Consider the following 25,906-nt stretch of genomic DNA (forward strand, 5'->3'; position numbering starts at 1 on the left):
ATCATAGTAGCAAAGAAGTTAATAAGCCACAACAGCACAGAGAACCATAACATCCTTTAGCCTTCCCACCAACCAGGATTTACTCACAAGCCTATCTGTCTCCCTCAGAAATGTGCTTTCCTCCCAACCATCTAGCTGGCTCTGACTCCCAGCAAACTACTCCACCACAGGCTCCATATGATTATACTCAGTCTAGTAGGGGGCAGAGTTTATTTTCAGCACAGCAAAGGTCTTGAAATTCCCTTAGACTTATTAAGGGGCAGGGAAGATCTTCAAATTACCATTACCATTACAGGGTTCCAAGGGGCAGATATTAAAAAAAAAGAGAATGCTAGGTATGAGGGACAGCCTGTGTAAATATGGGAGATGGGATGTTGTGTATGAGGATCAGGAAAGAGGCCAATTTCTCTGGAGTACAGAATGTATAAGGGAGAGTAATGTATCATCCATCACCGTGGAGAGAATCAGATTTTTTCCCCACTTCCTTTCCCTCCTCCTCCATCCGCCCAGGACAGGCTGGAACCAGGTTGTAAATGGTTATAAATGCCAGAAGAGTTTGTATTTGTTCCTAAAGATAGTAGGGAGCCATTGGAGTTCCTTGAACAAAGGAATGACATTGTTGGACCTGAACTACAATGATAAAAATTTGGCATGTTTTGGAGGATGCTTAAAAAAGGGAAGAAGCTGCATTAAGACCAACTAGAAGGCTTTTGTAGACCAGATGTGAGTAGGATCCTGAACAGGTGGGTTGTGGTTTGAATAGAGAGAAAGAAGAAGATGTTAGAGATATTGAATCAATGAGATTTGGGAACTGAGTGTGGTGTTCCAGAGTAAAGAGCTGAGGATGATGCCTGTATACTGAGAGACTGGGTGATGGGGTAAATGGTAGATTCCTCAACCGAAATAGGAAAATTAAGAAGTGGGGTGGAATTTAGGAAGAAAGATAGAGTTTTGTATTAGACTCATTGGGTTTGAGAAGCCTTTTGAAATATCCTAGTATGCAGCTGAAGATACAGATTAAAGCTCTGGAGAAATATGAGGCCTGGATATGTGGCATGGGAACTGATGAGATTACTGAGAGAAAGTGAAGACAAGTGATGACAAAAGAGCCAGGACCAAACCTTGGACTAATCCCATGGGTGCATGGGGATGGGATAATGATCCTGCAAAGACTGAGAAGGAATGGTCATATAGATAAGAAGAAGGTTATGAGAAAGAAATGTCATGGAAGAAGCATGGTCAGCAGTTTCCAGAGCATTCTACAGACAGGTCAGAAGAAGAATGAGGACTGATGAAAGCAGAAGGAAGGGACTGATACATATAAAAATATTTAGAGTAACACCTTTTATCATAGCAAAGAAACAGTCCACAAAGAGTACCACTCAATTGGGGAATAGCTGAACAAGTTGGAGTATATTAATGTATTGGAGTTTTATTCTACTGTGAGAAATGCCAGAAGGTACAGATTCAAGGAAACCTGGGAAGACTCATATAAACTGATTCAGAATGAAGTGACCAGAACCAGGAGAACCATTTCTACAATGAGCACAAGAGCATAAAGGATAACTACTTTCAAGTTCACAGAAAAGAGTTGGAAGTTCAGAAAGGCACACAGACAAGCTGGGCAATGTTGTGACTACCATGTTAAATGTTTTACACACATACATACATACATGTGTGTACACACATATATGTATGTGTACATATATTTATATGTATATATTTATATATGTATACGTGTACATATTTATATAATAGTCTAATACTAATAATTATATATAACAATAATAGTCTCCATACTAATCCTCTTTTCTAGACTTTGTAAATGTTACTATTTATTGATCATTTCCTCGTTCATAATAAAAAGAATTTTAGAAAGGAAAAAAGAATGAGGACTGAGAGAAGGCCATTGGATCATTGCATTTTGGAAGAAAGCAGATTCGGTCCAATGGCGTGGATAAAAGCCAGATTGCAAGGGGTTGAAAAATGAGTGGGAGGTAAGAAAGTGGAAGCAGTGAATATAGACAGATTTTCTAGTTTGGGTGTGAAAGGGAGAAGAGATTTACGATGATAGCTTGAGATGATTGGATCTCGTCAAGGTTTTTTAAGGATGGGGGAGATCTGGCTGGGCATGTTTAAGGAAGGAAGGGAAGATTGAATTGGGTCAAAAATAGGTTTAGAAGGAGTGAGGCAGAGCAGTGAGAAATAGAAGAACAAGAGGTTGTCATCATTGGGATGAACTTCTTATTCTCCCTAGATCACAAAACCACCTTTGCATTTCCTAGACTTTCCTCCACATTACCCCTACCCCCACCCCATCTGGCCTTGGCAGGCTGTTTAAATAATTCATCATGTCATTTTTGTTAACAACAGGAAACAGCTTCCCACAGCGCTGGACCTTAAACACTCAAAGGCTCCTAGCAACTGGCAACCCCACCCCAACTAACTCTCCCTTTTCTGCTCCAGACCTTGCCTGTCCTATACTTTCCATCTCTCCACTCTCACTTCCTAAAATTCAGCTGCTTCTTTTACCACTTGTTCATTATCCCACAGTGCTTGTGAGCATGTGTATGGAGTCTCTAGAGAAATCAACAAGGTGGAGGCTGGGATAATTTCATTCAATTCAACAGACCAAGTGCAAGGCACTTTCCTAAGGGCTGGAGATTTGAAGATGAAAAAAAAAAGACAATTTCTGTCCTCTGGAAGCTTACACTCATAAGACAATTATTTACAATAAATATGAAGCCCTCTGCTTCTGGCCCTTGAACCCGACTAGCTGTCAACTATCACTCTCTTAGGTGATAACCATCAGGTGTTAGCATTTCCAGGGGGGTATTTGGTTTCTTCATAAGCAAATGTTTTGCCAATCAAAGAACATTAGAAGCACAAGTATCTAATTGAAACTCCCAGCCAGGATAACTCTAACTGCTCTGTAATATCCTTAATGGATGGTTATCTAACATTTTCAGAGAAGCTCACTTCCTTCAAGATAGTTTAATTTTTGGAAATCTTACTTTGATTGGATCAGAATTACTTCCCTTAATCTTACATTTGGCCCTCCCTGAAGCTGCTCAGAATAAGCTTTCTTTATAATCTGGTGTATCTCTTTTACACCTACCATACACTAGGCTCTAGTTCTTTGAATTTTAATAAATTATCAAAAAATTTAAGAAGTCTTTAAGATCCAGAGAAATAGAATTTCAGGCAAAGGGATGGGAGTTGGGAAGATATTTGGAGTCACAAGGCTTTGCTTTGCCTGGTAACACTCCAAGGTCCACCGTAGAAAGGTGGCCACACTCTCCACCCAATGAAGTTCTCTTTCTGCTCCTCAAACACTTCCATTTTCCCCCTTTTCTCCTAAAGAACCCTTGTTACAGATGTAACCATGTGGAGCGCCATGTTATCTCTACCTACCTGGATGTGCTAAATTTCTTTTCCCATTTCTGCCAGTCCAACAAGTCCAGCATTAGTGTTAGGGTGGTGTCTGACACAGCTCAAATTCCAGTTCTACGATAATTTTGGTAATCAAATATGTAATTAATTAATAAGTGAGTAATATGCATCTATAGCATCCAAAGTCTATGTCATTCAATCGGCCACTTTGTAATCCTCTATTTTATATTGTTTGGTCCTCTAATATCCCCAACTAGATTAGAAGCCTCTTAAGGGCACTCCAGGGCTAGGTAAAGGTGCTAGCAACTGTTCGATAAATATATGGAATGATTGATGAGACTTTTTCTAGAGGTACATTCAAATGTCTGAGAGAGTTAGAAAAGATAGTATGAAATTCACATGGAATTTGCATATTAGACTGGCATTCTCTTATTCTCTATGTCCAGTTAATGTTTCCCTCCTTCTCTTAGGAGTTAAAGACAGCTTGGGGTGGGGAGGAGGAGAATCTGTTAGAATGGAAGCAGAAAAAAACAAACATAAAAAATTAAATTAAATTTTAAAAAAAGAATGGAAGCAGCCATCACTCAGAGGGCCAGTTTTCTCTCCTAGGATCTGGGCAAAGATTGTGATCAGTGATTCAGAACAAATGGTAGAAACCAGGGGTAATGGTCATTCTATACCTCAGATCCCAACAAATGGCCCTTGAGCAGAAAAAAATAAACCTCCTGATGAAGTGAGCACCAGCATACAAGCATTTATTAAACATCTCTTTGCCCAGGATATGCTCAGGACTCCCCACAGTGAGTTAAACAGAAGCAGTCCTTGCTGTCTGTGAGTTTCCAGTCTAAGGTAATAACATGCAAGTCGACCAGGAGGCAGAGATCATAGAGACATCCAGATTGCTACAGGTTTAAGAGGTAATAAATGGAGAGCAGCAAGTATTAACACCCTGTGAGGTATCTACAAAACTATAAAGGCCAAGGTGGGTAGGAAACAGCTGTATTCCTCCAAAGGCAGCTGTCCATTCAATGGTGGGGGATGGGAACCTCGGCTTCTCTCACCCTGAAAGGACCATTTGTCCAGGGAAACTCTTTAAGTGAATAAGGGGACCTAAGAGAAAGGGGTCATTGTTTGGGGACTGAGCTAAAACTCCATTGGGTCCTAGATTAGATGTGGAAGAGGAGGAGGTAGGAGTCTTCCTTCTTCCCATTTAGACGCCGATTCATAAAATCTCAAAGTTAGAAGATCATCTAGTCCAACTTTACCCTCTTCTTCTCCAAGCATGACTCCTATTTGCAACATGCCTACAGACCTCCACTCTTCACAGGAACCTCACTAGCTCCCCAAGGCAACTTGGACAGTTCCAAGTAACTGACACTTTTTCTTTATTTTTAACCTAATTCTGCCTCTTTGCAGCATCTACCCTTTGTTCCTATTTTGCATTCAGGGGACAATGAGAACAAGACTGTGCTTTCTTCTACAAGGCAGCCCTTAATGTATTTTGAGAACAGTTATCATGTCTCCCTACTTAATCTCCAGCTCCTTCAACTGATGCTCTTATGCCTCAGAGGCCCCTAGGTGGTGCAGTGGATAGAGAGCTGGGGCTGGTGTCAGGAAGACATGAGTTCAAATCTAGCCTCAGATACTACCTGTGGGAACTTGGGCAAGTCACTTAATCTGTGTTTGTCTTAGTTTCCATTATAGTCTGAGGTAGGGTTTTCTATCTTAGCCTAGAACAGGGATGGGGAACCTGTGGCCTTGAAGCCACATGTGGTGGTCCTCAAGTGTAGCCTTTTGACAAATCCTTTTCTTTTAGGGGATTTATTCTGTGAAGTTTGGATTCAGTCAAAGGGCTGCACTTGAGGACCTAGAGGGCCATAACCTCTGGCCTCGCACTCCTGGCCTAGAAACTTCTGGAAGTCACAGATTGATCCAGTGTATTCCCTGTTCATCCCCATATTGGCATACTGGAAAGTTTTAAGAGACCTAGATGCTAGACCTTGCTCCATCAATGATCAGCTAACAGATTTTAGGTACATCATACTTATTTCTCTGAGCTTTGGTTACCTCACCTTTCAAATGAAAATGGACTGGATGAATTCTAAGACCTTTTCTCCTGTAGTTCTCATACCTCTTTGACCTTCCTGCATATATGAGCAGGCAGTATCTTAAGGGAACCAACCGGGGAATGAAGTTACAATTAAGGAAGAAGATAGCACTTTAAAGCATTCAGAACACTTCACATTATTTCATTTCTGCCTGAAAACAATCCTGTGAGATAGTCCCTACAATAGCTACTCCCATTTCACAGATGAGGAAACTGAGGCTAAGATCAGTTAAGTAATTTATCAGACATCTAGCAAGCATTAGAGGTAGTGATTAAACCTAGATATTCCTGACTTCTGCCCTTTAAGCCACCTTGCGATATTATGGCAAATTAGTTGGTACTCTACCATCCTCAGCCAGTTACTCAGGCTAGAAGGTAGGATTCTTTTTCCTCCTTCCTCAGGCTTTATGCTGTATTTTGTCTCTTCTTTATCCCTTCAGTGCAGCCCTAGAGGACCATTTTCACTTTGATACAAATGTTGGGGGAAGGGTGGGAGAAGGCATACAGTGGAGTTTCTCCCACCCCTCCCCCACCCCTTGTATCCAAGTGAAAATGGTCCTCTAGGGCTCTATCAGGAAAATGGGTGTTATCCTAAAATATCTGCATCCTCCTTCTCTTTGGGGAAGATCAGTTCAATGCAAGGATTTATTAAGTAACTGCAGCACCAGGTACTCTCCTTGGAACTGGGGATACAAAAAGAAATAGAAGTACGACCTTGGGCAGTCAGTGCCAAAGTAGACTCCTGCCCCCTGAGCACTCTGGGCAAGAAAGTCAAGGCTACATCCTTCTTCCCCTTGTCTTGTCTTTCCCCTCCCCCCCCCAACAATGCATCAATAGCTCCTTCCCTGGCAGCAGAAAGCTGGTCGATATTCTGGCAAATAGCCTGGTGCTGAGCTCAGCACTACCCTCAGGGAATGGGCAAGCCTAGGAAGGTACAGTGACCTCCACAGTGTGGTAGTTCCACTATGGCAGGCTACCCTGGCCCTACCTTGCCCTTATTCCTGATGAGCATGAAGCGGGGGAGGGAAGTAGTGGAGATGATGAGAAAGTCCCTGATGCCCTAGGAAAACTAAAAACTGGGACTTCCAAATGGGGAAGGAAGCAAAAGACAGATGGATTCTGTTGAGGAAGGGCTCTCCCAAACAGCCATTAATTGCGCTGTCTAAAGTTGAGCCAGAAGGATTCTCTACTATTTGAGGGCTGTGGGAGAGAAGTGGGTCTTAGGGAAGGGATAATGGATGGTGCAGGAATACAAGAGAAAGGCTCTGACCCCAATCTACTTTTCCATGCAGTGCAGAGAGCCCTTAGAGGGAGCAGCTGAGGCTATGGAGTCCTCTGAAGGAGTAGCACAGGCTATGTATGGGCTCCCCACTGAGTTCCCAGCTGGTCTGGCCAAGGATATGCATAGTGATCCAAAAATATCATACAAACCCATGTACAACATAGATTCATAAAAACTTAAACTTGGAAGGGACTAATCATAACAGAAGAGGAATCTACTCTATAATGTCCTTGACAAGTGGTCAGCCAGCCTTCCCTTGAAGACCTCCAGAGATAAGGATCTCACTACCTTACATGGCATCCCATTTTGGGACAATCAATCTGGTTTGAGGAAGTTTTCCCCTTACACTTCCCTTTAATGTCTACCCAGGTGGTCCTCTGCCATCTGAGACCAAGTAAAATAAGTCTTCAGGGTTATTTAAAATAGTTAAAAATAGTGCTTACTTCAGCAGCACATATAACAAAATTGGAATGATACAGAGAGTAGCATGGCTCCTGTGCAAGGATTTCATTACGCACATACCTATTAAACATCATCTTAAAAAAAAATAAAATATTTAAAAATAGTATCTTTCTTTCCTAAGGCTGTTCTCCAGGTTAAACATCCCCAGTTCTTAAACTTGGCCTGGAATGGTTTTCAATCTTCTCACCATCCACTTTACCCATCATCTGGATGGGTCTGGTAGAGACAATGTGGCATAATAGAGAACCCCTCTTGGCTGCAGGAAGACTGGATTCAAGTCCGCTCTCAGACATACTATTGGCTATGTGACTCTGGACAATTCACTTAATCTCTTGTGTTCAGTCATTTTTCAGTTGTGTCTGACTCTTTGTGACCCCATTTGGGGTTTTCTTGGCAGAGATACTAAAGTAGTTTGCCATTTCCTTCTCCATCTCATTTTATAAATAAGGAAACTGAGACAAACAGGGCTAAGTGACTTGCCAAGGGTCACATACCATGTTTCCCCGATAATAAGACACTGTCTTATTAATTTTTTTTGGAAAGGAAAACACCAGAGGGCTTATTTTCAGGGGAGGGCTTATGTTGTCCTGCCTCAGCTCTCCTCCGCGGCACTGCTCTCAATGGCGCCAGCAAGCAAATCACTGGGGAAGAACAGGATGATGCGCTCACTGCTACAGCTCTGATTGGATGCAGCTCGGAGCGCGGTGTGCATTTCAACGGGGAGGGGAGGGGAACGGTGCATACAGAGGGTACCGTAATGTAGCGTGTAGCGCAGGGGATCACCTTCACTACAGTAGCAATCTCAATAGGGCTTATTTTCTGGGGAGGGCTTATTTTAGAGGAATCTTACACAGTAAGGGGAGGGCTTATTTTCGGGATAGGTCTTATTATCGGGGAAACACTGTAGCAAGTAAGTGTCTGAGGCCATATTTGAACCCATGAAGATGAGTCTTCCTGACTCCAGGCCCAGCACTCTATCCACTGTGCCACCTAGCTGCCCCATCCTCTCAGTGCTCCTATATAAACCTCCAAGAATATAAACTGAAAAACAGTTGATCACCTGTTTTGATTGAATAAGTCTCCTAATTGGGAGTTCCACATACCTATGAAATCATAGTTTTGATTTTTAAAAATGAGGTTCTTGGAATGAGTATAAATATTTAACTAGAGAGAGAGGGACTAGACCTGTCATTTCATTCAATTTAGAGGCTTATTTAGGGCCCTGACAGGCTAGGGGATTTCTCTAGAGTCACACACTCAGTACATATCAGAGATGGGACCAAGCAGGAGCCTGTCATTTTCTTAGGGTCCATTAAGGTTTTGCTTAGACAGAAGAAAGCTCTTGGTCCTAAAAATTGGGGGCTGTACAGCCTCCTCCACAGTCTTTCCTGACAACTCGAGCCAACACTCATCTTTCCCTTCTCTGAATAATTTGAACACAACTTCAGGATCACAGTTTAACACTTTGCTGGTCTCCCATTATGTCATGTGGGTTCAATTTCTCCAACTACATTGTAAGAGCTTATATAATATAAGATTCTGTGTTTAATCCTGGGAATATAAAGAAAAATAAAAAAACTCTAATATAATGCCAAGCACATATATAGGAGAGCTTGGTAGAAACATGGATTGACTCTCAGTTGATAACTTGACCAAAATAGGTGCTTATGAAAGTTGTTTGTTTACTGAAGGACATGGTGGGGTTCAGAGTTAGATAATGGGAAGAATCTGAGCCCTTGTATTTGGGTACTTCAGAATAAATGGCGATGTCCCCTGGCTTACAGATCATTATTGGGTTTTTTCCAAAGCTTCTCCTTTCTCCACAAGTGGCATAATGTACAATGATGTTCTCCTTCTTCTACCTCCTCCTTTTACAGAGAAAATCAAAATTGATCATTGGGAACTTTTCTCCTTAACTCCATTCTCCATCTTGATTACTTATATAAACAGCACTTTTCAGGTTATAAAGCACCTTTTTCATAATGGGCAGCTGGGGGACACAGTCATTAGAGCACTGGGCCTGGAGTCAGAAAGACCTGAGTTCAAATCCAGCCTCAGAAACTTATTAGCTGTGTGATCCTGGACAAGTCTCTTCACTTCCATTTGCCTCAGTTTTCTCATCTCTAAAAAATGGGATAATAATAGCACCTAATAATAATAATAGGGTAATTGAGAAGATCAAATGAGATAATTGTAAAGTGCTTAGCACAGTACTTGGCAACATAGTAAATGCTATATAAATTTTAGTTACTGTTATTTTATCTGTTCTGAGTCCCCTTTTCTTTTCTCTCTATGCTTTCTTTTTCTTGCTGATCTCACCAGTTCCCATGGTATCATCTCTGTGAAGATGGTGTCCAATGTACAACACTGATGTCTTTCCTGAAGTCCTGTCCCATGTGACAATTGTTCGGTTGACAGCAATTCTATCTTGATGTTGTATCAGCATCCAAAACTCACCATGGCCAAACCAGGACTCATCTTTCCCCCATCTCCAGATTTCCTTTTATCCTCCCAGAAACCCAGATTCAAAACTTCAGTCATTCTTGATTCTTCCATCTCCCTCGAATATTATATCCAGCCAATTGCCAAGTCTTATGAGTGCCACCTCTCACATCTATCCCCATCCTAGTTTCTCATATAATGCCTGGACTTTTGCTATCACCTACTAGTTTCTTTCTCTACTTCTAGTTATTCCTTTCTCCAGTCCCTCTTTCATACATCTGTCAAAATTATCTTCCTAATGGGGGCAGCTAGGTGGCTCAGTGAATAGAACACTGGCCCTGGAGTCACAAGGACCTGAGTTCAAATCCAGCCTCAGACACTTACTACTTACTAGCTGTGTGACCTTGGGGAAGTCACTTAACCCCAATGCCCGGCATTCCATCATCCAAAAAGACAAAAAAAATTATCTTCCTAATGCATAGGTCTGACCATGTAATGACATGGTCATTTTTGCTTAATCTTTGCTTAATGGTAATCTTTGCTTAAAAATTCACCCATGGTTCCTTATTGCCTCCAAGATAAAATATTAACCATGGATTCTGGTGCTTAAAGCCTTTTGGCTTAATCTAGTCTACCTTTATAAACTTGCTTCTTAGTACTTCCTTTTTCATACTGTACTTTTAGCCAAACTGCCTTTGTAGCTTTCCTTGGAATGCAGCATCTTATTTTCCATCTGTCTCCCATGTAAGGATGCATTCCCTCCTCACCTTCACTCATTAAAATCCTTGGCTCCCTTCAAGCCTTTGCTGATTCACCAGTATTAGTCCTCTCTTCTTCTCTAAATTATAACATATTTACTTATATGTTGTCATTTCCCCGGTAGTAAGCAAGCTCTTTACAGGCAGGAATTGTTTGTTGGTTTGGGAGGGGGGGGAGTTGTCTTTGAATCCTCCACACTCCATACAAAACCTTGAACAAATGAGGCATTTAGTATGTTTGTTGAACTGAGTTAAGAACTCATCTACTCCTACCATCTCTCTGTATGGATGCAGTATCAGAGATCTAGAGAGTTCCAATGACATGCCCAACGTCACACAGCTGGCTAAGTGATAGCACTAGAATTAGGACCTTGGACCACTAACTAAATTCTAGAATCCAATCCAACATTCTTTTCATTCCACAATACTGAATGACTGTGAAAGAAAATAAGCACACCCCCCCCCCAATAAAATAAGCTCCTTGAGGATAAGGACTATTTCCTTTTTTGTCCTTATATCCCCAGCACCTGGCACATAGTAGGCATGTGAGTAATGCTTAATAAATGAATGGATTACTCTCCAAACTAGAGTGAGAAAAATTAAGAAAAAACTTCCTAACAGTTAGACCTATCCTACAACTGAATGAAGTACCTTTGGAGCTTTGTTGTTGTTCAAACATTTCAGTTATGTCTGACTCTTTGTTACCCCATTTGGGGTTTTCTTGGCAAAGATACTGGAGTGGTTTGCCATTTCCTCCTCCAGCCCATTTTATAGATGAGGAAACTGGGGCAAACAGGGTTAAGTGACTTGCCATGGGTTACACAGCTAGTAAGAGTCTAAACCCAGATTTGAACTTGTGAAGATGTCTTCCTGATTCCAAGCCCAGTGCTCTATCCATTAAACCACCTAGCTGCCCCTGCCTTTAGATTTAATGAATTTTATGTTAATCAGGTTGTCAAGTATAAGCTGAAAAACTATTTTCTGGTGATTTTGTTAGCAGAATTTATATTTTTGGTAGGCATTCTCTACCCTCATCCCACATAGCTTATTTCAACTCTGATGCTGTCCATTGGAACTCCTAGGAGTTCTTGTTCATTCTTAAGCAGCCTATGCCAACAGACACTATAGAGTGGAGAAAGGGACTGGGACAGACCTTCCAGCCTTGGAAATGACTCTGGAGAGTTGGTCCTAGCAGAACCAGGAGAACATTGTACATAGTAACAACCACAATGTGCGATGACTGACTTTGATAGACTTAGCAAAATGAGCTGGAAAAGGAAATGGCAAACCACTCCAGTATCTTTGCCCAAACCCTAAATGACATCGTGAAGAGTCAGACATGGCTGAAACAACTGAACAATAATAATGACAACAGCTGCAAAGTAGGAAACAGTCCATTTTCCTACATTAGGTCAGTAAGGAACTAAGAAGGATGCTGAGGAGTACTGGCCCCCAGGCCATTGTTGATGATGCTATATGTTAAAAGAAGTTGACCTAGAGAGCACAATTGGAGTGGCAATAAGGCTACCTCTACAATGTGTGATATAGAGTCATAAATCTTAGAGCTTGGAGGGACCTTAAAGGGGAAACACAAGGGAGCAAATATTTGGAGGAAGAGGGTAATGATATTCCCACAATTACATATTATTTAACATTTTTTTAAAAGTTCCAAATTCTCTCCCTCTCTTCCTCGCTCCCTTGCCCCTTCTTGAGATGGTGAGCAATGTAATATAAGTTATACATGTGCAATCATGTAAAATATTTCCATGTTATGCATTTTGTACAAGAAAACTCAAAAAAAGAAAGTAAAAGTCTGTATTCAGACGTTAGTTCTTTCTCTGAAGCTGGATAACATGTTTCATCATTGATCCTTTGGGATTGTCTTAGATCATCATATTGCTGAGAATACTAAGTCATCCACAGTTACTCATTATACAATATCTCTGTTGTTATGTGCAATGTTCTACTGGTTCCACTCACTTCACTCTGCATCAGTTCTTGTAAGTCTTTCCAAGTTTTTTTTTAAATCATCCACCTTGTCATTTCTTATAGCACAACAATATTCCATCACAATCATATACACAACTTGCTCAGCCATTCCCCAGTTGATGGCCATCCCCTCAATTTACAATTATTAGCCACCACAAAAATAGCTATTATAAATATTTTTGTACATGTTGATCCTGCCCTTCCCCTTTTGAAAAATTTTTTTTTGAAATACAGACCTTGCCATGCTATTGCTGCATCAAAGGGGATGCACAATGTTATAGCCCTTTGGGCATAGCTCCAAATTGCTCTCCAGAATGGTTGGAGCCATTCACAACTCTACCAGCAATGCATTAGTGTCCCACTTTTCTTGCAACCCCTCCAACATTTATCATTTTCTTTTTCTTTTGTCATATTAACCAAGCTGATAAGTGTGAGGTGGTATCTCACAGTTGTTTTAAATTGCATTTCAGTAATCAATAGTGATTTACAGCATTTTTTTTTTATATGACTACAGATGGCTTTGATTTCTTCATCTGAAAGCTGCCTGTTCATATCCTTTAACCATTTGTCAGTTGGGGGATGACTTGTATTCTTATAAATTTGACCCAGTTCTCTATATATCTAATAAATGAGACCTTTATCAAAGATAGTAATTCCAAAATTTCCCCCCAGTTTTCTGCTTTAGTTTTAATTTTGGTTGGATTGGTTTTGCTTGGGCAAAAACTTTTTAATTTATTTTTTACAATCAAAAAATTTCTTAAATATTTCATAATGCTCTCAGCCTCTTGTTTGGTCCTAAATTTTTCCCTTATCCATAGACCTGACAGGTAAAATATTCCATATTCTCCTAATTTGCTTATGGTATAACCCTTTATGTCTAAATCATATACCCATATCAACCTTATCTTGGTATACAGTGTAAAATGTTTGTCTATACATAATTTCTGCCATTCTGTTTCAGTTTTCCCAAAAGTTTTTGCTAAATAATGAGCTTTTGTTGCAAAACTTTGGATCTTTGGATTTGTTATATGCTAGATTAATATGGTCATTTATTATGAAGTATTGTGTACCTAATCTAATCCATTGACCCATCACTTTGTTTCTTAGTCAGTGGCAGCTTGTTTTGATAATTACTACTGCATAATACAGTTTGAGATCTGGTACAACTAGACTCCCAAGTATTTTATATTTTTTACAGTCATTTTAAATAGAATTTATCTTCCTATCTCTAGCTGCTAAATTTGTTGGTAACATATAGAAATGATGATGACTTATGTGGGTTTATTTTATATCCCAAAACTTTTTTAAAGTTGTTAATTATTTCCACTAGTTTTTTTGTTGATTCTCTAAGTATAACATCATTTCATCTGCAAAGAGTGATAGTTTTATTTCTTCATTGCCTATTCTAAGTCCTTCAATTTCTTTTTCTTCTCTTATTGCTATAGCTAGAATTTCCAGTAAAATATTGAAGAACAGAGGTGATAATGGGCATCCTTGCTTCACCCCTGATTGTATTGGGAAGGCTTCTAGTTTATCCCCACTACAGATAATGCTTGCTGATGTTTTAGATAAATATTGCTTATCATTTTTTAAGATAAACTCCACTTATTCTTATGCTCTCTGGTGTTTTTTTTTTTAAACAGGAATGGGTGTTATATTTTGTCAAAGGTTTTGCATCTGTTGAGATAATCATATAATTTCTGTTGGTTTTATTATTGATATGGTCAATTATGCTGATAGTTTTCCTAATATTTAACCAACCCTGCATTCCTGATTTAAATCTTACCTGATCATAGTGTATGATACTTGTGACATATTATTATAATCTCCTTGCTAGTATTTTGAGATTTTTACATAAATATGCATTAGGTATTTTCTTGATCTATGATTTTTTTTTCCTCTGTTTTGGCTCTTCCTGGTCTAGGTATCAGCACCATATTTGTGTTGTAAAAGGAATTTGGTAGGATTCCTTCTTTGCCTATTTTTCCAAATAGTTTATGTAATATTTGAATTAATTGTTCTTTAAATGTTTGGAGAAATTCACTTGTGAATCCATCTGATCCTGGGAATTTTTCTTAGGAAGTTCACTTTGTTCTTTTCTTTTTGTTTGTTCAATTTCTTTTTCCAAGATTGGGTTATTTAAATATCTTATTTATTCTTCCGTTAATCTGGGTAATTTATATTTTTGTAAATATTCATCTATTTCATTTAGATTGCTAAATTTATTAGCATGTAATTGGGTAAAATAGTTCCTAACAATTATTTTAATTCCCTCTTCACTGGTGGTCAATTCACCCCTTTCATTTTTTATACTGCTAATTTGGTTTTCTTCTTTACTTTTTAAAATCAAATTAACTAATGGTTTATCTATTTTATTGTGTTTTTTATAAAATCAGTTTTTAGTTTTATTTATTTAAAGATTTTCTTACTTTCAGTTTTATTACTCCTTTGATTTTCAGGATTTCCAATTTGGTATTTAATTGGAGATTTTAAGTTTGTTCTTTTTCTAGTTCTTTTAGTTGCATGCACCATTCATCAATCTGCTCTTTCTTTATTTTACTGTTGTAAGCAATTTGTGATATAAATTTCCCCCTAAGTACTGCTTTGGCTGCATCTTATAAATTGTGGTATGTTGTCTCATTGGTGTCATTTTCTTTAATGAAATTATCAATTGTTTTTATGATTTGTCCATTGGCCCACTTATTCTTTAGGATTAGATTATTTACTTTCCAAATAATTTTTAATCTATCTTTCCATTGCCCATTATTTAATGTAGTTTTTGTTGAATTATGATCTGAAGAGGATGCATTTACTAGTTCTGCTTTTCTGCATTCGGTTGTAAGGTTTTTATGCCCTAATTCATGGTCAGTTTTTCTGTAGGTGCCATGTACTTCCTTTCTATTCCCATTCAATTTTTTCCATTGATCTATCATATTTAATTTTTCCAGAATTATATTCATTTCTTTAACTTCTTTCTTGTTTGTTTGTTTTTTTGTTGTTAGATTTATCTAGTTCTGAATGGGGAAAGTTGAGGCCCCCCATTAGTATAGCTGCATTGTCTATTTTATCCTGTAACCCATTCAACTTTTTCAAAATTTAGATGCTATGCCATTTGGTGCATATATGTTTAGTATTGATATTACTTCATTGTCTATAGTACCTTTCAGCAAAATAAATTTCCCTCCTTATCTCTTTTAATTAGATCAATTTTTATTTTTGCTTTGTCTGAGATCATGATTGCTACTCCTGCTTTTTTTTTTTTTTGCTTCAGCTGAAGCATAGTATATTCTGCTCCGTCCCCTTACTTTTACTCTGTGTGTTGTCTCTGTGCTTCAGATATGTTTCTCGTAAACAATATAATATGGGATTCTGGTTTTCAATCCATTCTGCTATCCACTTTCCTTTTATGGGTAAGTTCATTCCACTGACATTTATAGTTATAATAACTATGCATTTCCCTCTGTGCTATTTTCCCTTGTTTATCCCCTTTCTCTCTCTTACCTTTGCCTTATTCCTCCTCACAAGTGTTTTACTTTTGATCTGCCTCCCCCAATCTGTTCTCCCTTCTATTAATCACCACCATCCCACTTCTCTTATTCTTATTCCTCTTTACTTCCTTATCAGATAAGATAGATTTCTGTATCCAACTGAGTGTGTATGCTATTCCCTCTTTGAGCTACTTCTGATACAAGGTTCAAGCTTTGCCCAAAATCCCCCTCCCATTTTCCCCTCCATTATAATAATTCTTTTGTGACTCTTTTATGTGAGATAATTTGCTCCATTCTATCACTCCCCACCTCCTTCTTCTCCCAGTGCAATCTTCTTTCCCACACCTTTATTTTGTTTGGTTTTTTGTATCATCCCATCAGAGTCACCTTATATCTACACACTCTACCTATACTCCTTCTAATTGCCCATAATAGTAATAATACAAATAGTATTTTGCCATAAAGGAATATGATCAGTTTACCCTTATTGAATCTCTTATGTTTTCTCTTTTTTTTTTCTTTTTATGTTTCCCTTGAGTCTTATATTTGAAGATCAAATTTTTTATTCAGCTCTGGTCTTTTAATTATGCTTGAAAAAAGTAATGCTTGAAGGTCCTCTATTTTGATAGATGCTCATTCTTCCCCTGAAGGATTATACTCAGTTTTGCTGGGTGTATGATATTTAGTTGTAATCCTAACTGGAATATCCTATTCCAGGACCTCCAGTTCTTTCATGTGAAAGCTTCCAAGTCCTGTGTAATTCCATGGTATTTGAATTGTTTCTTTTTGGCTGCTTGCAGTACTTTCTCCTTGTCCTGGGAGCTTGAGAATTTGGCTACAATATTCCTGGGAGTTTTGGTTTAGGGATCTCTTTCAAGTGGTGATTGGTGAATTCTTTCAATTTCTATTTTGCTCTCTGATTCTAGGATATCAAGGCAGTTTTCCTTGATAGTTTCTTGAAAGATGTTGTCCAGGCTTTTTTTATCACAGCTTTCAGGTAGTCTAATAACTCTTAAATTATCTCTCCTAAAGCTTTTTTCTAGATCAGTTGTTTTTCCAATGAGAAATTTCACATTTTCTTCTATCTTTTTATCTTTTGATTTTATTTTGTTGTATATTGAAGTCTCTAGGAGTAATTAGCTTCCACTTGATCAATTCTAATTTTTAAGGAATTATTTTCTTCAGTGAGCTTTTGTACCTTTTTTTCCCATTTAACCAGTTCTTATGTTTTTAAGGAGCTATTTTCTTTAGTGAGTTTTCGTATATTTTTTCCATGCTATTGACTCTTTTTTCCATGATTCTCTTGTATTATTCTCATTTCTTTTACCAATTTTTCTTCTACTTCTCTAATTTGCTTTTTAAATTTTTCTAAGCACTTCCAGGAGTTCTTTTTGGGCCTGAGATGAAAATTATATTTTTCTTTGAGGTTTCACATGTAACCATTTTGACTCTGTCCTAATGTAAGTTTGTGCCTTGATCCTCCCTTTTGCCATAGTAACTTTCTATTATCAAGTTCTGGTTTTATTTGTCTGTTTGTTGGTGTTTTTTTCTGCCTATTTTATGATTTGGTATTTCTGTGTGAGAGTTGGACTCTGCTCCTGAACTGACCTGAGCTTCTTATTCTGGGGCTCAGGTCTTGTTCTAGGCTTTCATTAGACTTCAAAGTCTAGTGCTGATCTGCCTCCAGGTTGGAGCCTTGCTGCTAGGTTGCTATGGAAACAGGGACACTGCTGGATGACCCTGGGGAAGGGATATTGGTGCTGAGCTGCCCCAGGGCCATAGTCTTGATACTGACAGGCCCAAAGGGCAGGACCTCACTACTAGTCAGCAGTGGGGGTGAGGCCTTACTGGTGGCCCGTTCTGGGAGTGGGGTTGCTGGGGTGATGGCTTGCCTCTAGGTTGGCTGGCTTGCAGTGGGGCAAGGCCTTGCTGGTGGATGGCTGTAGGACTTAGAGCCTTGCTACATGCCCCCTGCTGTTAGACTGGCTGCTGCTGCTCTTGGACCTCACTCCCCTTTCATCCCAGATAGACCTTTCCTGCCAAACTGGTAAACTGAGGCAAACAGGGTTAAGTGACTTGCCCAGGGTCACACAGCTAGTAAGTGTTGGAGGTCAGCTTTGAACTCAGAAAGATGACTTTTCATGATTTCAAACCAGGCGCTCTATCCACCGTACCACCTAGCTGCCTATGATGAATGATGGAAACATCAAACTCTTTGAAGCCTGAGAAAGGGAAGGAAGGAAAGAGAAAAATGAGGATAGCAAAGAAAGAAAGGAAGTCTCCCACTCTTTCCCCTTATCTCCCAATTTAGATTCCTATTCTAACTCCCTTACTATGTCTTTGTCCCTTTCTCATCATTTGAAGAGGTCTGGATAGACTCCCCTGCCCCAATCTTTCCCACTTTATTATGCCTGAAATTCACAGATCCACAATATTTTATTGCTGGAAGAGAGCTTAGATTGAGATGAGACTGTCACTTCCCTTATTCTAGACACTGAACTAATATTAATGCAGCCTAATAGCACGTTAGCTTTTTTTGGTAGGTACATCACACTATTGACTTATATTAAGCTTGCAGTCAACTAAAACTACTGAGATTTTTTTTCTCACATGAATTGCTGTTAAGCCATCCCATCTCTTCTATTCTGTACTTATGCAGATTTTTTTATAATGTTAAATTAAGTTCAAGACTTTATGTACAGTTTCATCTTTTTAAAATTTAGTCCATTCTTCTAGCTCATCAAAATTTTGGTTCCTTCTTCCGTCATCCAAATTAGTATCTCTCCATACCAGATTCAGGGCAGCTAGAGTGCCAAGGTTGGAGTCAGAAAGACTCATCTTCCTGAGTTCAAATCTGGCCTCAAATACTTATTAGGTGTGTGACCCTGGGCAAGTCATTTAACCCTTTTTGCCTCAGTTTCCTCAACTGTAAAATGAGTTAGAGAAGGAAATGGCAAGCCACTTTAGTATCTCTGCCAAGAAGACCCCAAATGCATTCAGGAAGAGTTGCATACAACTGAAATGCCAGACACAATCTTGGATTCATGTCATTCACGGTTTTGATAAGCATGCTAGTTATGCCCACGCCTGGTCATTGATTAAGGTTTTGAATAGGATTAGGTGGCAGATCTTCTGATCTTCAGGTTCATATCAGTCTACTAATCATCTTAAATTTGAGAACAGTCATTCTACCACCTGTGAATCCTTCAAATTCCATGATCATCTAACCATAATTTTTCCATCTTGTCCACAAAAATATCAGGTTCTCATGAAAAACTTTGTCTTGTGCCTTGTTAGAATCCAGATGTACTATGTTAATAAAGTATTTATTAAGTACCTGCTGTGTACTGGGGCAGCTAGGTGCCACAGTGGATAGACCACTGGGCTTGGAATCATGAAGGTTCATCTTCATGAGTTCAAATCTGGCCTCAGACATTTATTAGCTGTGTGACCCTCAAGTCACTTAACCCTATTTGTCTCAGTTCCTCATCTGCAAAATATGCTAGAGAAGGAAATGGCAAACCATTCCAGCCAGTATCTTTGCCAAGAAAACCCCAAATGGGGTCACAAAGACTTGGAAACAACTGGACTGAACCATGTGCCAGGGACAAATAATAAAACAATCCATACTGAGAAGTAGTCTATAGTATTTCCTAGACTTATCATTTTAGTAATCCTGTCCAAAAAAGGAAATTATTTAGTTAAGATGAGACTTCCTCCTTGTATTATTTTGCTTTTACTTTTTTTATTAAAACAAATACATAAGAAAAGAAAAAGAACCATATTATAAACATAAGTGTTAAAGCAAGTGTAAAATAAGAAAAAAAAATCGTGCATAGTAGAATATGAGAGGATTCAAAATATATAGCAACAAATTTCCATTTCAAGAAAGCCTATATATTAAATACTACATGCTGTGTTGAGAGCTGTCCATCTTTTCTTTCCTTTCTTGTAGGTTTTCTTTTGTTCTCTGCTGTACATTTTTTACTTTGTTCTTCCTCATTCTTCCCCCTCGTCCCCCTCCTTTCTCCCCAGACTACAATTAAGTGTGGTTATATTTATATATAGGTATATACATATACATACATACAAATATAAACATATACTTTCCCTAACAGATTGTACTCCTACAGGATCTTTGTGTTTTATGTTTATATGTATTTCTTTTTTCTTATCCCTCCTGATGCCTCTTATTTTACTTCTGCTCCCTACCTGGCCCCCTATTGCTTAACCTCCAATGATCACTCCCTTATCTTCCCATTTCCATAAATCTAAACACCTTTTTATATGCCCCTTTGACCTATTTCCTCACCCTCCCAGCTAAAGATCCCTCACTTCTCCTCCCAAGGCTCCCTCCCTTATTGTCCCATTCCCTTACCCACCTCTCTAAAGATCCTTCCTTTATCCTCTCCCCCTTCCCTGTCCCCTTAGTGTTATATTTCCTTATAAATTCAGAAAACTTTTATACTCTCCTAGATGTATATGTATTGTTCCCCTCTTTTTTTTTTTTCGCTTTTTGGAGGGGGGAAGGTAGGGCAGTTGGGTTTAAGTGACTTGCCCAAGGTCACAAGGCAAGTTTTTGTGTTAAGTGTCTGAGGTCAGATTTTAACTCAGGTCCTCCTGACTCCAGGGCCAGTGCTCTATTCACTGTACCACCTAGCCACCCCTATTGCTCCCCTCTTAAACCCATTCGTGATGAAAGTAGGTTTCTAGAACTAACAGCCCTCCTTCCCCATCTAATTCCTCTGCATTCAGGTTCTTCCTCTTGCACCTCATTTGTAGAAGACAATTACTCTTTTTAGCTGTCCTTGAGTGGTTTTACTTTGTGAAGACACTTCATGCCCAAGTCTACTCGTCTTTCTTATGAACTACACAATTACTGATAACAATCTTAGACATATGTTTTACATTTTTTGTACATAAAAGGTAAAGTGTCTGTCCTTATTGAGTCCCTTGTAATTGTTCTTTGCTATATATCGTATGTTTCTCTTGGCTTTTGTATGTCAAATCTTCTATTAAGTTCAGGTTGTTTTTCCAACAAAGTCCTGAAAGTCTGACAACTCATTAAATACCATTTTTTCCATTCAGAATTATGCTTAGCTTTGTTGGGTATGATATTTTCAGCTGCAAGTCCAGTTCTTTTGCTCTTAATGTTCCAAGATCTATGGTCTTTTAGTATTACCATTGCTAGGTCTTGTATGATTCTAATTGCGGCACCACCACATGTAAATTTTTTCTTTCTTGTTATTCATAATATTTTATTTCTGAGCTGGGGGTTTCAGAATTTGACAATAGTATTCCTTTGGGTGTTCCTCATAGGATCTTTTTCAGGTGGTATTGGGTGGGTTTTTTCTATTTCTACTTCCCTCCTGTTCTAATGCTGCAAGAGGATTTTCTTTAATTATTTCTTATGTTATCATATTAAGATTCTTTTTTGATCATAGCTTTCAGGTGGTCCAGTTATTCTTATGTTTTCTCTTCTTGATCTGTTCTCCAGTTCAGTTGTTTTTCTTATGAGGTGTTTTACATTCTCTTCTATTTTTTCATTTTTTATATTTTGTTTATTATTTCTTGATCTCTTATAATTTTGCTGGCTTCCCCTTGCCTACTTCTGATTTTCAAGGAGTCATTTTCTCCCTTAAGATTTTGGATCTCCTTTTCTAATTGGTTGATTTTCTTTTCATAATCTTGTTTTTCTTGAATTGTTTTTTTTTTAAGTTTTTCCTCAATCTCTCTCATTTGATTTTTAAGGTCTTTTTAAAGTTCTTCCATGAATTCTTTTGGGGCAGGGGACCATTTGACATTACTCTTTGGGGTAGAAAAGGGTTTCTTTGCTCCACTGTCCTCCTTTGAAGATGAACCCCGCTCTTCTTTATTCCCACAGTAACTTTCTGTGGTTGGATTCTTTCTCCTTTGCCTGTGCATTTTTTTAATAGTTTAATTTTTGTAATCCCCTCTGGTCCTGGAGTATGGGGAATGGTGCCTCTGGACACATATACAAGACTGCAAACCTCTCTTTCTCTCTCTGTCTCTCATTCTCCTTCAGTTCTCCTCTCTGACCTTGAATCCAAACCAAGACCTCCAGCTTCCTGTAAGTGCCCACAGCCAGCACTATCTCTGCCCCACTACTTCTGGACTCACGGGGTGTGTGCTGGTTCTTTCTCATCTCCATAACATCTCTGCAGCACAGCAGGGTCTGGCATTCATTGGCAGCAGAGGTGCCCTTGCTCTCCCCTAGCTCAGATGCCCAACTCCCCTCACTGTCCCTGGGGTAAAAGTTCCTGTGGCTGGGCCAAGGCAGCTTCCCAACCCAGCTAACCCCAGGGCTTGCTGCCTGTTGTTTAAGTGCATCTAGGATCTTGCCTGGAGGTGTTTACCCTTCACAGGGGCCAAACCTCATCCAGGGATTTTTCTTCAGATCTTCTCTGATTTTCCCAGGAGGATCCCTGTTTTGCCCCCTTCTTTATTTATTTTTACTCCTCTGTGTTTGCCCTGAGATGCTGTTATTTTCTCTTTTGTTGAGGAAAATCTTGAGAGCTTGGCATTTTCTGACCTACTCTGCCATCTTCCCAGAATCCTCTCCCCAAGACTTCCTCTTTGTTGATCCTGTCCTGGCTGCTAGTAATCACCATTTCTCTAAGTGCACACAAGCAATCTGTTTAATAATGAGTTTTGAAACCTTTCTGAGAATCAACATTAAGTTCAACAGTCTGTAGTTTGTGAGATCTATCTTTCTCTCCTTTAAAAAACTTAAGATTTCGTGGGGTGGCTAGGTAGCACAGTGAATAGAGCACTGGCCCTGGAGTCAGGAGGACCTGAGTTTAAATCCAGCCTCAGACACTTACTAGCTGTGTGACCTTGGGCAATTCACTTAACCCCAATTGCCCAGCCTTCCCTCTTCCAAAAAGCAAAATAAATAAATAAAGACTTAAGATTTGTCCATATCTGTTTGATTTTTAAGCACATCTCCCATTTTCCACAGACCTGGACTTGGAGACAAAAAGACCTGAGTTAAAATCTGACCTCAGAAATTCACTTCTAGTGTGACCCTAGCTAGGGAAGTCACTTAGTTTCAGTCTGCTGTGGTTCTCTCATCTGTAAAATAGGGATAATAATAGCACCTACCTCCCAGGATTGTTCAAAGGATAAAATGAGATGACATATTTATTAACTAATTAATTAATTTTTTTTCTTTTTGGAGGGGGGAAGGTAGGGCAGTTGGGATTAAGTGACTTGCCCAAGGTCACACGACTAGTAAGTGTTAAGTGGCTGGAGGTCGAATTTGAACTCAGGTCCTCCTGACTCCAGGGCCGGTGCTCTATTCACTGCGCCACCTAGCCTCCCCAGATATGACATATTTAAAGCTCTTTGCAAACCTGTAGTATATAAATGTTGGCCATAATTATTATTGTTTTCAGTGATTACCAACAGAACTAACAATAGCTTCTGCAATCTCACCTGCAAGATCTTTCAGCGCTAGCTCTGTGACACTGGTCAGGTTATTTAACTCTTCCATTTTTTTTTTCATCTGTAAAATGGGGAGAATAATACTTGTACTACTTGCTTCAGGATTCATTTAATCAAAATATATTATATCATTACTATGTTCCAGGCACCTTGGATACAAAAACAAAGGTTAAATAGTCCTCAACCCCACAAAGTTCTATCAGGGAAAACAGCATGTATATGTAAAGGCATTTACAATATAATTAAAAAGGGTTGTAGAAGGAAAAGGCATTATTAATCACTATGGCAATTAAGAAAGTCTCAGACAAAAGAGAATAATTGAGCTGGGACTTAAAGAAACCTAGTGATTCGAGGAGGTGGAAGTAGGAAAAGGATAGCATTCCAGGAATGAAGGACAGACAGACAAAGATGGAGCTGTAAAGAAGCCAGTTTGCCTGGATCATTCAGAGTGGGTGAAGGTGAATTATTTATAATATGGCTGGAAAGGTAGGTGGGGGATGCAGATTGATGTGTGAAAAGTGCTTTATAAACCTTTTAAACTTATAAATGTGCTTATCATTACGACTTCCCTATCATTTCATCATCCATTGGCCAAGCAGAGATGACAGAGACATCCTAAGGTCCACAGAAATTGGACACTTTTCCTTGTTCTGAGATATAGAGATCTGATTACTTCCCTGCCTCATGGGACTGTCATTGGCCCTGGCTCCGATCACTCACCACAGTTGATAGATGCTAAAGACTGTAAACCTGTCTGTCTTTCTGTCTCTGTCTCTCTCTCTCCATACATATACATATGTATGTATGTATGTATATATACACATATATGAATATATGCATGTGTATGTATGCATATATATGTATTTCAAGTTACATGTAAAAACAATTTTCAATCTTTGCTTTTCAAATTTTGAGTTCCAAATTCTTTTCTTCCCTCTCTCCTTCCCTTCTTCTCTTCCTGAGATGTCAAGCAATTTTTAAATTTAACTTTTATATTTTTTTCAAATTACATGTAAAGATAGGGCTACAATCTTTTAGAAGTTACAAACAAAAGCTTCATGGCATTCAAGAAGTGTATTCATGCCAGCATGTCTTCGGCCTTATTCCCCCTAATAACTGGGCAAGATCAATCCCCCACAGACACCAGCTACAAGACTACTTCCATTTCTCTTCCCAAATGGCCACCTTCAATTGTAAGAAGAGAAAACATCACCCTTCTGGTCTTAATGCCTCTCCAACCACCCCCACTCCAGACTGGGTAGTAGAGGAACAGGGAGCTACTGCCCACTTAGCACCTGCTCTAAGATCAGCAAAGAAAAAAGCTAGCAGTGGTGGTCATTGGGTCATCCTGAGCAGAGCTGCAGACTTGAGCAGGTACCAGTATTCCTATAGTGCAGGATAAGGAAGAGAGGGAAAAAATGGGTCTGACAGGAACTGAAGGGCTGGGACTATGGAGGGAGGGAGCAGAACTCTACCTCCTCCATTTCTAATCCCCAACTCAAGAGACCTTTTCTCCATCTGTGACTCAGAGTGCTCTCTTTTTACTGCACTTGAATGTGAAAACCTTATCTTTTGTAGCTTCATCATCTGCCCTCCCCTTAAAGTATGGGTGACCTCAGCCTCTGGACCTGACTTGAGTCCTTAGTGGGAGACTTTCTCAGGTAAGAATTCTTATTTAAAAAAAAAAATCTCAAGTGCCCTAGGAGTTCCCTATTGTCCGTTCCTCAGAGGTCTTGCTTCCTTTAAAAAGGGACCATCCAGTGGGTAAGGATGTTTCCCATATGCCCTCATGGGGCTGACCTTGATCTCCTAGGAGAAGAGTAGGCCAGACTTTTATGTATAGATAAAATCATATAATTTCAAAAACATCTAGACCAAGGGTTCTCAATCTTTTGTGTGTGTGTCCTAGATGCCTTTGGCAGTCTGGTAAAACATACGGACCCTTTCTCAGAATGATGTTTTAAATTTATTAAATAAAATACATAAGATTACAAAGAAAGCAAATTATATTTAAATATTGAATTTATATTGAAATGTTTTTAAAAGCAAGTTCAGAAATCCCAATCTAGAAGGTTCCAATTGCATCCTAAAATATCTTCCTCTCTCACTGGCTGATACTTATGTTACATCATATTGGAGCTTCATTCCCTTGGCTTAAAACTTTTGATTCCCCTAAGTATCATTCAGTCTTCAGGTTCCTAGGCTTTAGTGTGAATTAGTTTAGGAGACGTTTATTTGAGAAGAGGTTTATATAGGCAAAGGAAGGAGACAAAGTGTGAATAGAAGCTATCTGAGAGGAGAGGGGGATACTATTGCAGGTAAAGGAAGGAATTAGGGCTCTTCTTATGAGGAAGGTAGGTCTACTTTGTGTATGAAATATAAGATATTTTTCTTTTCCTTTCCAGGACAATCCTTTCCAAGAAAGGAATGAAGGTGGAGTAGATAGGATCCAGAGCCAAACTTGATAGGGACAGAACATGCTTGCAGATAGGTTCAAAAATTTACCAGCCTACTCTAG

The 25,906-nt window shown here is 39.0% G+C and overlaps 1 protein-coding gene and 1 non-coding gene across 4 annotated transcripts in view; both read left to right on the top strand.

The window, feature by feature from the left end:
* The window catches only part of TMEM63C (transmembrane protein 63C), a 119,018-nt gene that overhangs the window by 23,565 nt on the left and 69,547 nt on the right, over nt 1-25,906 (top strand). For all 3 annotated transcript variants that reach the window (XM_069092288.1, XM_069092287.1, XM_069092289.1), the window contains exon 3: nt 24,967-25,049. The gene's annotated coding sequence lies outside the window, so the exon portion shown is untranslated. The remainder of the gene's footprint in view (nt 1-24,966; nt 25,050-25,906) is intronic.
* LOC138164509 (U6 spliceosomal RNA) lies at nt 7,218-7,321 on the top strand. Its single transcript, XR_011169091.1, has one exon. It is a non-coding gene; the product is annotated as a U6 spliceosomal RNA (small nuclear RNA).

Source organism: Petaurus breviceps, unplaced genomic scaffold (genome assembly GCF_028583685.1).
Source record: "Petaurus breviceps papuanus isolate PSGF00001 unplaced genomic scaffold, PetGlider_PUasm1.0 189, whole genome shotgun sequence".
NCBI lineage: Eukaryota > Metazoa > Chordata > Mammalia > Diprotodontia > Petauridae > Petaurus > Petaurus breviceps.